Source organism: Dama dama, chromosome 13 (assembly GCF_033118175.1).
Source record: "Dama dama isolate Ldn47 chromosome 13, ASM3311817v1, whole genome shotgun sequence".
In the NCBI taxonomy this organism is placed as follows: Eukaryota; Metazoa; Chordata; class Mammalia; order Artiodactyla; family Cervidae; genus Dama; species Dama dama.
The window spans coordinates 58,956,046-58,970,985 of record NC_083693.1 but is presented as its reverse complement, the minus strand read 5'-3'; the positions used below and the strand labels follow the sequence as shown (position 1 = coordinate 58,970,985).

Sequence of the window (14,940 nt, the reverse complement as noted above, 5' to 3'; positions counted from 1 at the left end):
AAACCATACTTGAGATGTTTTCTCTTAAAATATTATTCCAGCTAGTTTAACAATAATTATGCTAGTTAACTAATTTAGCAACTAGTTATTCTATATCTCTATGAAAGTTTTGTTTTGTTAATAATTTTTTTTTAAAAAAAAACTTCTCCATTCATATGGGAAGAAAAGTATTACCTTAGACAATTCCTTAAATCTGAGGCCTCAACAAAGTAAAGTAGGAAGAGATTTGCAAGCTGACAATCTACTCAAGACAAATACTACACTCTGATATACAAAATACAAGGACATATATTTTGCCAGTGTGGTTCAAGCAGTTCATTATTTGCCAATGTATGAACTGATGGGAATGCATTATTTCACTTACTCCTCCCAGTAGGCTTTAGGATGTCAACATCAGCCCCATTTACACATGACAAAATTGATACTACCATGCTAAAAAAAAAAAAAAATCAACTTTAATGTATATTGCAACGTTCACCAAATAGGATAGGTACTTGGTTATCTTGGAATTCGCATGTCAAAATTTCAAATGATTAGGAGAGCATACGCAAACTCTAAAATCACAGTAAGAAATAGCAGAAAGAAAATGCAAATAAAACATATCATATATTCCATATATTCCAAGGAGACTTTTTCAAATCCACAACAAAACATTTTATAGAAAATTTTGAGATGACTGTGACATGCATTCCCAGGCACTCCCTCGAAAATGTATCTTTTCTATTAAAAGTAAAAATACTGAATTTGACTTTATTCATTTTGTAATTATGTCTTTCTTGCAAATAAATAATAATCAGAAAGCTATCAACCCATTATAATCGCACTGTCCCATGGACTACACCCTGCACCTTCCTATACCTGTAACGGTATGTCAAATTCCTGTAATTTGATACATAAATGAGAACATTATTAAATAGAATGAGGTGTGTATGAAGTTCCAGAATAAAGTAATTGTGCAATCTAGATTTAATTTACAGAAGAAATGAATAGTAAATATGAATCACTAAACTATAATTAGAAAGTAAAATGAAATCTTGGAGAAATGACAAAATGTCACTCTGAACCAAACCAAGCCCAAATGCAATGAAGAAAGAGACAAAGACAAATTCTCCCTTGGGCTTTAGGTGAATGGCATGATCCCTCACAAAAGAGGACAACCTTTTTAGGGATGCTTCTCTGAGGCAGTGATAAGTGGCTACAATAGAAAACAGGCAAATCAAAATTAATTCTTACATACATTCAGTCATGTTAGGAAACATCTTAGGGGATTCCCTGGTAGCTTAGCGGTAAAGAATCTGCCTGCAATGCAGTTAACTGCGGAGGGGCAGTTTCAGTTCCTGGGTAGGGAAGATCCCCTATAGCAGGAGAGGGCAACCCACTCCCTTGCCTAGAAAATCCCATGCACAGAGGAGCGCGGCAGGCTGGAGTCCACAGGGCTGCAAGAGAATCAAACATGATGGAGTGACTGAACAACTACAACAACATTCAATCATGTTTGCAAACATCTCAGGAAAAAGCAATCTGAGGAAATCTGAGGCATTTGAGGAATCAGCTAATACTTCCAACAGGAGTATTAAGAAAAGAAACAATTCTTGAAAAATCCATCAGTCTAGGGGTAGAGGGGCAGCATGCCCGAATATAGTAAATATTTGACAAAAATTTGTTGAAAGAAATTTTTTAAAAAGGAGGCAGAATCATTTTCCAGTCTAGGCACAGTGACTGGTTATGTCCCATCACCCAAGGACAGGTGTTGGTGTCTCTCTTACCTATTACCACCCCAGAACTTAGTGGTTTAAAGTAACAGCCGTTTCATTTGTCCATGATGTGCGGGTCATCAATTAGAGCTAGCTCATCTGGTGGTCTCACCTGTGATCACTCATGTTACTACCTACAATTATCTGGAAGCTTAACTGGGCTTCCCTTGTAGCTCAGTGGGTAAAGAATCTGCCTGCAGTGCAGGAGACCTGGATTCATTCCTAGGTTGGGAAGATCCTAAGAGACTAACACTTGCTTACTTAACTGTTTCTGGATGGTGTGTAAGGTGGCCTAATTTGCATGACTTAACATTGGTGCTAGAGATCACTCGAGTCACTTGTCTACAGCAGAGGTTTCCAGGCTTCTTAGCATCATGTTAATATTTTTCTAGGAAAGTAAGAGTGAAGGATACAGGGTCTCTGGAAGACTCCCTTGGAAGTTACACCACATTACTTCTACCACAACTATTGTTCAAAGCAAGTCAAGGCCAATCCAGATCCAAAGGGAAGGCAAACAGGCATTTTCCTTGATGGGAAGACTTGCAGTGAACTTGTGGCTGCTTTGAATTCACCACGGGAGGTAAGAAAGTAAATCACCAGTGGGAACAGACCACAGGGCCTTATCTAGAAATGGTCTGTTCTGTCAACAGCTATACCAAGAATTAAGTATCAGATTTTTGCTAATGCCAGGCCCCTCTGTCACTGAAATTTAACAGCAGAGAAAACTGGATACAGGGTGAGGAAATGAGCCTGTTATTTGACTTTTTTCTGGCCCTACCCCAAAGGGAGGAGTTAACTGGTGAGAAAGCCTGAAGCACTCATTAAGGGCTGTGACAGGAGCCTGCAGAGAGAGACAAGTAGAATGAATGAAAAGCACAGCTAGACACAGCAGAAGTTTTCATGATAAATAGAGTAATTTCCAAATTCCATCAAGTTCTAATGTTCTAAAATTTCACAGAACTTTTCTGAGTCTTTTGCACTAGCAAAAGCACTAAGGTAACAATTATTTAATAATTACTTAGATATACCAGCCAATTTTTAAAGGCATGCAGATCTCTTTTGCAGATGGGAACTGGGAATCAAATTAAATCACCCAAAACACACAGTCTCCTTTAGCAAAGAAAAAAAATTAGCATATACTTAAATTTCAGACTTAGGACCAAATATTTCCTTCTCACTGCAAACAGCTACAGAATCCCCTAATGGATAACCATGCATGCTAATATGCATGCTAAGTCGCTTCAGTCGTATCTGACTCTATGCCATCCTTTGGACTGCAGCCCACCAGGCTCCTCTGTCCATGGGATTCTCCAGCCAAGAATACTGTAGTGGGTTGCCATTTCCTCTCCAGGGAATCTTCCCGACCCAGGATGGAACTCTTATCTCTTACGTCTACCTGCACTGGCAAGCGGGTTCTTTACCACTAGCCACACCTGGGAAGCCCAATGGATAACCATAGTCTTTTTTAAACTTCCAGATGTGACATATGGCAATTCATAGAGTACCATAAAGGGAAAAGAAGTTGAGGATAAGAGGCATATTCAGAACATAGTCATCATCCTTGAAGGAGGATGAAAACAAATTTATATAATAAAAAGAAAAACAGCTTTAAGAGGTAGCAGAAAAGGGACATGTCTTAGATGCAGCAAATATAGCATCTTCTTTAGAATTAGAAATATTTATATTTGAATTCCAGCCCTGTCATCTCTTAGTCATATAATCATGAACAAGTAAATTAACTGCCCTCAGTCTCAATCTGCTCCTCTAAAAATGTATACAATCATGCCTAAAATAAAGGTTACTGCATGGATTAGAGGAAAGTAAAAACGTCTGTGCAGAGAGGACATTCTCAGAAAACGATTATGATACTGATCACCAGCATCACCATCTAATTATACATCATGCAAGGGCTTCCCAGGTGGCTCAATGGCAAAAAATCCACCTGTCCATGCAGGAGATGTGGGTTCGACCCCTAGGTTGGTAAGATCCCCTGAAGAAGGAAATGGCAACCTAACTCTAGTATTCTTGCCTGGGAAATTCCATAGACAGAAAAGCCTGCAGGGCTCCAGTCCCTGAAGTCACAAGAGAGTCGGCCACAACTCAGCGACTGAACAACAACAAAGATATATTAACATCTTTCAGTGCTTTCCACACACAGTATATGGAGAAAAACTCATATGCTTTCCTCAGTAGAGAAGATCTTAGAATTTTAGTCATCCTCAGTCTCTCTTTTACCAAAACACCTAAAAATCTTGATACCCTGTCAATAAATTTCCATTAGTCAATTCAAAAGGAAAACAAGCCCACTGAAAAAAATACTAGCTATATGAGAACGCAGCAAAGATGTTTTTAATCATACACAGAAGGGAAGGAAAAGAAGTTTGCAGAAAATTTAGTATCAGTATAAACATGACAGCCTTAAACATGTCATGGGTTGGGCCACAGGGCTTTTTGCAATCACTAACATATACAGTGAAGACCTGAATTCATTAAGAAAAGGCTAACTATATTTAAAATTGGTATATCTATTTTAATAACTATCAGCATTTCCATTAAAAGTAAAACATCTAAAAAAAATTCTAAACATGATGCCTCAAAAGAATAACATGCAAGAGTATGGAGAATGTCAAGAACCAGAAGACTCATTTTGCAAGGATACTAGACAACGAGAATCTGTCCTTTCCTTTTGTATTTAAGTGCTTTTCCCATTGTTGGAAATTATGAGGTGACCTCATATGAAGACAGGGGAAATTACCAGAGGCCTATACATGGATTTTATTCAATATTGGAGGAAGTTACACAAATTAGTAATTTTTTAGAAACCAGTATCATCTAGGTTTAAGGGTAAATTAAGAGGCAAAGATGTAAGAATGTCATCAAGACTGACTTGAGCCTAGGGCTGCCTTGCTGAAAGAATATCTGTTCCTTACTCCAGGTATCCGCTTCCCAGAGTGGCATCTATGCCATTTGGGCTATTGGGTCTCCAAAGAGAAATGGTTAGCAGAGTATCAAAGCATGCATTAAATAATGAAGAAATATCTGTTAAAGGAATCACAGACTGGGCCTTGAATCATTCTTGTCTATATCAGAGAGGCCATAAGGCAGCCAATACATCAAGTTAGAGTGAGCTGAAAATCTACCGTGTCTTATTCCATTCCATTGTTTCTCATATATGTTAAAAAGAATACCACTATTACAATTTATAAATTACTTTTCTGTCAATATTTAATGGAGAAGATCTAATTAATTTGAGCACCATGAGCAAATCATGTGATATGAATGTTGAAAAAGTGGTCTCGGATATTTTTACTAGGTCTAGACTCTGACTGGCAAGTACTTTAAATCGTGTGCCCAAATTTGAGTTGATGAGTTGCAGCATCTTAGAAATACATGTTTAAGATTTGTCCAAACTCAAGAGGGAAGAGTGCATTGATCAAACAGCAATAACTCACATGAGTGCTAGATAGACCATTACTGCACGCACCTGTTTTCCTCAGTGTCAAAAACATGGAGACAATGGCCCTGTTCGACTCTACACTAGCTGATTGATGGGGCTTGTTGGTGCTGGTAACATACTTCAGTGAGAAGCAACACAAACAAATCAAAACCTATGTCAAAGAGTGTGATGATGAAGATTTATGACAACATTTATGAGTGTAAAAGGCTTGAAATCATGATACATCGAAAACTATCCCGAACCTGTCTAGATTAAGTTATGTTTAATCACAAGCAAAGCAATCATGGGTTAGGAACCCAAGTAACTGAATTTAAATGTTTGAGGTGCTGTTAATGGGTATTAGAATTATTGTGTGTCCCTCTGCCCATATTAAAATTAATTAGGGGCCACAGGATGCCGACAAAGGTCTATATAGTCAAAACTATGGTTTTTCCATAGTCGTGTACAGACGTGAGAGTTGGACTATAAAGAAAGCTGAGCACCGAAGAATTAACGCTTTTGAACTGTGGTGTTGGAGAAGACTCTTGAGTCTTCTCTTGGACTTGACTCTTGACTCTTGGACTGCAAGGAGATCCAACCAGTCAATCCTAAAGGAAATCAGTCCTGAATATTCATTGGAAGGACTGTTGTTGAAGTTGAAACTCCAATACTTTGGCTACCTGATGCGAAGAGCCAACTCATTAGAAAAGACCCTGATGCTGGGAAAGATTGAAGGCAGGAGAAGGGGACAACAGAGGATGAGATGGCTGGATGGCATCACTGACTCAGTGGATATGAATTTGAGCAAGGTCCAGGCGCTGGATATAGACAGGGAAGCCTGGCGTACTGTAGTCCATGGTGTCTCAGAGACATGACTGAGTGACTGAACTGTCTAACTGACAGGATGCCAGATTTTGAGCTCAGTGCCCCAAAGGAAATTTAATGATATGATTATACAAAAATGGAATAATCCTACTTTACATGGAGTAATTTTTGGAATCACTGAAGGTACCCAAAGTGAGTAAAGATGACCACATGGAAGGAATGCTTTCTGAGAAAATTTAAGGCTGAATGGATCTCAGAAGAACTCAAAAGTTTCATAATGCCAGACTCATCACGGGTTAAACTGTTGGACAAGTTGGGTACTCTACAGTGTAACAGAGATGTTACAGCCTACTGTTTCTTACACCCAGCCAGGTTCCCTGCTTTTTATCTTCTGCTCGATCTCTGAAGACACTGAACTGCACATCCCCGGGTGTGGACGAACTTCAACATTCCCTGCAATCCTGAGGGTCTATAACCCCAAGGACAGACTTTGAAGTCATTCAGTTACCACTTCCTTTAGTTTCCTCCTTTACCCTCATGATGGCTAATGATGAGATAATAATGATGATGGTGAGGACAACAGTTAAGTGTCTTTTATTATTGGCTTCATTTTTTTTTTAATTGGCTTCATTCTATAAGTAAGGACACTAAGTGTCAGGTAGATTTTAAGAGTCACTCAAGGTTGCACAGGCCTGAGACAAAGGTGTGTGAAATCCCCAAATTCATGTATCTAACCACTCTGCAATACTGTTGTCCATAAAACACAGCTATAATTTCCTGATTTTCTCTTGTCTTCCCTACCACAAAGCATAAAATATCAAAACAGAATTTTAAAATATCAGTTACTTTCAAGTGTATGCATTTGTTTACATCTTCCATGTTACTAAGAAAATAAATTTCTTGAGGTCAGCATTCCATGTCTTGTTATATATTGCTAAAGTGCCTGATATTTGAACAATCAATATAAGGCTGATATCATACACAATTCCTATAAATAACCCTAAAATTTCTATTTAAAGTTAGGCATATTTCTATTAGTGAGGAATTTCATATTAAAATATATGTGAATATTAGTGAATATTAATAATATAATGATATCACTATCCATGTATTAAAAGAATAAAGCATATGTCCTAAGTACTCAGTGCAGTGTTCAGTGCTGCCCTAGAAAGTATATGCATTTTAATGCTGCTATACAAATTCCTAAAGGAGAACTAAAAAGCCTCCTGATGAAAGTGAAACAGAGTGAAAATGTTGGCTTAAAACTCAACATTAGAAAACTAAGATCAAGGCATCTGGTCCTATCACTTCATGGCAAATAGATGGGGAAACAATGAAACAGTGAGCTACTTTATCTTTTGGGGATCCAAAATCACTGCAGATGATGACTGCAGCCATGAAATTAAAAGACACTTGCTCCTTGGAAGAAAAGCTTTGACCAACCTAGACAGCAAATAAAAAAGCAGAGACATTACTTTGCCAACAAAGGTCCATCTAGTCAAAGCTATGGTTTTTCCAATAGTCATGTATGGATGTGAGAGTTGTACTATAAAGAAAGCTGGGCACCAAAGAATTGATGCTTTTGAACTATGGTGTTGGAGAAGACTCTTGAGAGTCCCTTGGACTGCAAAGAGATCCAACCAGACAATCCTAAAGGAAATTAGTCCTGAATATTCATTGGAAGGACTGATGCTGAAGCTGAAACTCCAGTACTTTGACCATCTGATGTGAAGAACTAACTCACTGGAAAAGATCCTGATGCTGGGAAAGACTGAAAGCAGGAAGAGAAGGAGATGACAGAGGAGGATGAGATGGTTGGATGGCATCACTGACTTGATGGATATGAGTTTGAGTTAGCTCCAAGAGTTGGTGATGGACAGGGAAGCCTGGCATGCTGCAGTCCATGGGGTTGCAAAGAGACAGGACTGAGTGACTGAACTGAACTGAACTGATACAAATGCCTTAGCACTAATAAAACAAGTATACATAAGTCACTTGTTAACCTAACTTGGGAAATGGGAAAAAATGTAAAAAAAATTGTTTTTTCCCACACAATGGGGGGTGGGTGGGGGGAAGAGCTAATTACTAAGAAAATACCAGAGCCTTTACTTCCAAAGAATATACAAGAAAGTTAGTTTTCATGTACAGAGTTGGTATGTTTACACTAGTAAACCACTTTAATGCAAATATAACTTTGGAAGTGATACCACTAAGATTCATGACAACTCCAAGACAGAAAACAAGAGTCAGCATGAGTAACAGAATCCAGAGAGCAACTAACACCTATTCTTTAGATCGTTTTAGCATTTCCTTAAAACAGCTACAAAGGACAAAGTGAAAATACAATAATGTAAACAGCATTGTTTTGGCTTCACGCTCTTAACTACCAGTTCTAGTTGAGTGTCTATTGAACTAATTGGCATTTTCTTTTATTCTTTTTCTAAGAATTCAGAAGCACTCTCAGAGCTGGGGAAAGGATCCTATAGTTTTATTCCTGTATCTTATTACTTCTTTTCTGGAGCTTTTTTTTGGTTATAAAATCTAAAATAGATGCAACATTCAGTGGCAATTCTGCAATTTTTCTTCATAAAGATTATAATAACACCAATTTCAAAATATTTCATCAGAAAGGTTTTTCAAAAAATATTACATATATACTCCTACAAAGAAAAGAAGAAAAGCATGAGGGTTAAAATCAGACAGATTAAAAGAAATTTTCTAGGAAGACTCAAATTAGTCAATTAACATTTTCCTCCAATGTGACCAAGTTTGTAACTTATTATTAACATAGGCTATCAAAGCCAATTTCTGAGAAATCTTACTGATATAGTTTGTAGTTTAAATAAGAAAGCCTTTTCATGTGGCTTATGTGGTACCAGTAAAATGATGGAGCATTTATATAACCATGTAATGCCTCTGCAATTTTCTATCACTTGTTAACCATCTTCATAATTAGTATTAAATTATGTCATAGATCAGTAAAAAGCATTCTGTCAGAACAGAATCTATCAGAACAGTAAGGTGAAAAAGCTTTAAAAAAGCACTATATTTGAATTAAATTCTTATTTTTCTATCTCTTGATATGCTTACATGAAACTGGAGTTTTCATAATAACATACCATTGATGTTGATAGAGTATAATAAAAATGGTACACTTCTAACCAGAATAGCTTCAAGACATAAACATAATACCTCTTAATTTTACCATGCACACACCATGTAATGGACAAATTATACTGCCTGAGACTTTAAATAGTCCTCAATGATTGAAGGATGCCACAGGAATAAAAATGGGGGCTGTAGAAATATAATAAGCGGTCTCACTCTCAAGGTTTATTGAACAAGGCAGAGCTATGCACATGTGTGTCAGTGGAATGATGTAGCAAAATTACCTGTTAGTCATGTATCCTAGGGTGCCACAATCACATCTATTTAAAGGCCTGAATTTAGATCTTCATTCTTTAATGAAATACAAAACGTAGAACCCTTTATACTATACACAAACTCTGAAAGTAATGCCAATATGTTTTATTTCTGAGTATACAGAAAATAAAAATCACTGGAATGAGTGAATCCATCAGCCAGTTAAGCCATCAGAAAATTTCAAGTAGCTTTCTTCTTCCAACTTCAAAATTGGCAAAAAATACTCAGCAATCTTATTTATAGTAAATTTCCCTTAAAATAACTGAATAATTATGATACAGAACTAGGATGCAGAGACAGGAACATTGTTAGAAATAGGCAAGCACTTCATCCCAACCACATAACAACACAGCAAAAGTATCAGCAGAAAGCAAGATCCTAATTTCACCAACTAGAAAACTCAGCAAAACTACCAAGTCTAAAGTGCTTCAAGCAGCAAGAGGAAAGAGAACACTGGTTTAAATGGAAAAAAGGAAACTGATGGTCACTCATGAAAATACGAAAGGCAGTTATAATATGATGGTCACTTAAACACCAGTGCCATAACCGCATACTGCTTTAATACCAGGAATACACTGAATGTCAGAGGAGATAAAAATACTGGAAGAGGGGATAAGGGTGAGTCAATTTTGTCTCAAGTGACCACACCTCTTGCTATCCCCTCTTAAAGAAAAGGAAAGAAAATCACCTCTGGCTGGTATCAGTCAGAGATACATCTTGATGAACCCCTCCCAAAACACACAAGCACAAGAATCTCATATTTCAAAAATGAGGGGTGTGTACATGTATGAGCATGTGTTCATATATACATCACATGTCTGAAGGAGGAAAAGAGGTATGTGAAGCATAGGAGATTGGAGTTGCTCAAGGTCATTCTCCTCTCGAAAACAGAAAGTGAAAAGATGACAAAAAGGAATGGTCTTAGGGACAAGAGTTAAATGACAATTCTTTTCCACCTGCCTCTATGCTCACATCTGTTTCTAGGGGTGTCCTGGCTTCCCTATTATTCTACCCCTCTTATTAGTGACCACAAGAAGGCTGACAAGGAAGGAAGGTTTTGCCAGGAAATTTTCTGTCAACACGTGACAGTCTCAACCTATTCGTAAGTCAAGTCAGCTCTAACTAAGTACAACACTGACCAAGGGCATTGGACTCAGATCCTCAAAGTGGTTGGGATGTCTCTGTCTCCAGACAAAAAGGAAGGGAAGGGAGGCAGAAAGCTCCATTTCTTAAGGAAGTTCTGAACATGAAACTCTATGCTTAAAATGTCTATTTGGTTATGACATTTCACCTACCTCCAATATGCACCAATGAATGGCATTTTTAAAACATGAATGACACCAGAATCTATTTTTAGGCATCTGAGCACTCAAGACCCAGTTAATACATTTGTTTCAAACTTCCCTAAGGATGAGGGCACAAGGACAAGACTTAACCTGCAAAGGACTGAATTCTTAATGAGAAAAGGCCAGGATGAAATGAAATGAGGAGGGAGATGAAAAAAATACCCAATTTTCCCAATACTACTATTCTCCACCAGCATCCTATGTTTCTTGGGTATCTTCTAAACAGGGATATCTTATTTGCCAGCAAATACTAATGAGTATGCTATTGTTTCTGTTCTAATAATATTGTGGAGAAATCTAGGGGACAAAAAGGTGTCCTTGTCAGACTGTTAGTATACACAAATCCATTTTCTGACTAGGATTTTCAGAGTGATAGGAGAAATACAAATAAACTCACTAAAAGATAAAAAGAAAAAGATGAAAGAAAAGAAAAATCTTTACCTAATTCCTCCCAAATTCCCAATTATTTTTAGTTTTTACACAGGCAGCACCCTTTCCTTTCTGAGTCTTCAGAAAGTATAGGGGGAACCTGCTCTTCTGCTAAAGTCGCGTTATCCCTCTGTATCCTTTCTTGGGTCTGCCAGGAGCTCAAAGTTACAGAGCAAATCTGTCTGAAGAGTGGCCCTCAACTCCTTCCTGTTTATGGGGGATGGTAGCAGTCTTTCCACTGGTATTTCAATTGGAGGTAAAACAGGAGTAGAAATGACCTGATTAAATCCAGGAGAACAAGACGGGAGAGGAGAGAGGAACGAATAGAAAACTAGGAAAAAACACACTTAAGTTTCAGGTTTTGAATCCTGAGAAATCATGCTGTATCTGAATATCAAGGCATTTTTGCTGCCAGCTTTCCTTCTTTGCACTTGAATATTCATTTACGAAGAAGGGGGAGGGGGTTGCCCGCGCAGGAGGTCGGGCGGGACCTCACTGCCCCCACCCCCCAACGCGTGTCTCCCCACCTCCTCCGTCTCAAATCCAGGCGGCCACCTCTGCCACGAAGCGCCCGCTGCCTGCCAGGGGGGCCCGCTGCGCTCTCCCGCCCCGCCCCAAGAAAGTGTCACCGCGGGCCTGGCAGCTGCAGTGGCGGAGCCCAGCCCCCAAGGCCGCTGCAAACACGGCCTTGTAGCACCACCAGCCTGCGAGGGCTGCAGCAGCAGCCGAGCCCAATCTCCAGAGGAGTCGGCGACATCAAGGCGCGGGGACAGAGAGAGCAGCTAGCTAGCGAATGGCATTTGTGATCTGCAAATGCCATCATATGGAAATCTATTAAAAAAAAAAAAAACACCACGCAGCCAGCGGAGGAAAAGCAGGCAGCGCCCCTTCACTTTCCAAGCGGCTTGAGCAAAGAGAAACCGCCGGAGCACCCCCAGCCAGTGCCTGCCCGAGCCGGCCGCCGTGCGCTCGGCCGGGCCGAACCCTCCGCCGGAAGCAGCCAGCAGGCAGCTCTCGAAAGCGGGAGACAGACGAGCACTCCTCAGCTGAATTATTCAGACCGCCTTCACTGTCGAATAAAACATTGATGAGACTACTTTGGAAGTGCTTTATCTTGTTAATCCTAATGCCCTCGAGAAGGGAGAGAAATTTTCCGTAGGGGACGCAGAGGTGATGGGATAAGAAAAAGAGAAATGAGGTGCGAGGGTAAGGGGCTTTGGAAGTTCACTCAATTTGTTCTGCCTCAGCCTGAGGTGGGAATCTCCATTTTTAACATATCAGACCCAATATGTTAATTAGGCAGTCGCAAATCCACCCTACTCCTTGGAAATCAAGGCACTGGCAAGAATTTTCAAAATACACATTACCAAAAAAAAAATAAACGGGGGGGGGGGGGGCGCAGAACAAAATGAAAACAAACAAACCACACGCGTGCAAGCCCCTCTCCACAACCGAGACAATACAGTTGGGGAAGGTGTAGGGGTGGTGGCTGTGGTTTTAGCAGCGCTCCTCTAGATAGAAAAATGACTTCTTTCATGGATCTACTTTGCTAGATAAAAGCAAACCCTAGCAGTTAAACACCATATCTCAACACATAGACTCCTGACAGTGAATTCCCTTCCCATGCAAAGCAAGTTCCAAGAAAACTCTATTTCGAATTAAAGTCTCCAGACGCCTAATTTACAACTACTAAAGGATCTGGCAAGCCGACCACAATAAGGAAAGGAAAACAACCTGGCACCAGAGGTAGAGAAGGGTCAAAATGATCCCTGCCTGAAAGGATGGGTGGAAACCAAACAACCTCTCGCACTCCACAATCTGGGGAGGGCTGGATACCAAATGGTCCGTGGCAACCATAGCCTGAAGGAAACACGGGATTTTAATCTCTGGCATCTTCAGACAGGTTCAACACGCTTAGCTTTCCAAAAGCATCACTTTGGGGGGAGTGTATCCATATTTTTCAGGCTTTCACTGCTAGATTAAGTGCTCACGTATGGATTTATATTCTACCTTCTAGAATTTATATTACAACATCACAGAGCGCCCTTGGATACCCAGCCCTTCTGAATGATTTTCAAAACATTAATAAGTAAAGTAGCCTGCAATGCAGATAAGACACTAGAAATAAGATCAAAAGGAAACTGGGTGAGGCGGCTAGTCATTTGCTTGTTACCTGGTGCCTCTAGAGGAAAGACGGTCGTAGGAAGACTTTCTGCCAGCAGGTACAATCCCAGCAAGGTGGCTCCAGGTGGCTTTCACAGTCGGACGCGGGTCTCGCTCGTCACTTCGCTGCCCTTTGCCATAGCTCAGCACCCGCATCCTAGGGAGTCCGAGAGGCGGCTCCAGCCACTGCCTCCGCTGCCCGCAGGTCGCGCTGGGTGGGGGATCCGCGGCGATCGCCCCATGAAACCCGCGTTTCTGCACCCGGGGAGCGGGCAGAGGCAGGGCGGCCGCGCACGGACACACAGACACACACTCAAGCACACACACACACACTCGCAGCCAGGCGCGCGCGCACTCGCATTCACACTTGCACACACACACACACACACACACACACACACACACACACACACACACACACACACACACCCCCTAGTACAGCACCGGGAAGGAAAAGCAAGGAGGGCACTGGTTTTCAAGATCCGCTTCGATGCCCACCGGACCAAGGACAGCAGAGAGAGTGGTCTGGCATAGCCTTTCTATCACGTTTTCTTCAAGTTCTCTTCCGACCCAAATCCACGTAATTCAAGAGCTGGTGACATTTTGGTGTGGAGGAGAGAGCCAGGAACCAGCGAGGAAGAGTCAAAGAGTCGGGGATTTTGGTAAGCAGTTTGAAATGCAATTCTTGTTACCTTGATTGTGCAGAAAGCCGCTCGACAGGCTGAACTTTTGGCTTCAAATTATGTGGACCGAAATGTAAATATCCTCCTGGACGAGACAGGAAGGTGTGGATGCACAGAAACAAGACGGTTGCAAGACCCTCTGGTGACCTTGTGATGTACCTGGAAGCAGGTTAATACTGGAGCTTTCCCAGCCTCTAGGTAAAGCGATCCACACACAGGGATCCGCAGCTGAGCAGCCCCTACGAACCCAGCCTGGGAAATGGGTTTGGGCGTCCTCCGCGCTCTGTGAGAAGCCGGGCATCGAGGGCACACCGCCGAGTTAACACATTTGCTTCTGGGCAGTTGGATAAAAGACAGTCAAATGCATCAGACAAGTGCGCGCACAATTACACACATACACACACGCACGCACGCTACTAGCTGAAGAGAGCTTACAGGAAAAAAAAAAAAAAGCCAAGATGACTTCCAAAGGTAGAAACGATCCAAAATCTTTCCTGAAAAACGGAAGGGCCAGCCAGAAGGTTACAGACATCTTCCCAGGTCTTTCATTCGTCCTCTCCTGTGAGTGCTGTGTGTGCCTGTTTGCATTTCCAGAAGGTTTCCTTGGTCTGCCCCACCCCCGTCCAGTTGCGCTTTTTCTCCTGATATAAATCGACCATGCAAAATGGATTATATGGGTGGGTTGTGCTCACAATCCGGAGCTCCACAAAGTCTAGAATCCTAGGGGAGCAGCCAGCTGCAAAGCCATTGCCATCCTCGAGGGAAGAAGGAAAAACACGCGCAAACACACGCACACCCGCGCGCACGCACACACGGGAGTCCTCAGTTCGGGCCGCTGCACACAGTGCCCCGCCCGCTACCCGCGGCTCCCCAGGCGAGTT

At 41.0% G+C, this 14,940-nt stretch overlaps 1 protein-coding gene across 1 annotated transcript in view; it reads right to left on the bottom strand.

Moving 5' to 3' along the window:
- LRFN5 (leucine rich repeat and fibronectin type III domain containing 5) overlaps nucleotides 1–13,491 on the bottom strand; it is a 277,334-nt gene extending 263,843 nt beyond the window's left edge. The window contains exon 1 of the mRNA XM_061159679.1: nucleotides 13,387–13,491. The gene's annotated coding sequence lies outside the window, so the exon portion shown is untranslated. The remainder of the gene's footprint in view (nucleotides 1–13,386) is intronic.
- Nucleotides 13,492–14,940: the final 1,449 nt, after the last annotated feature.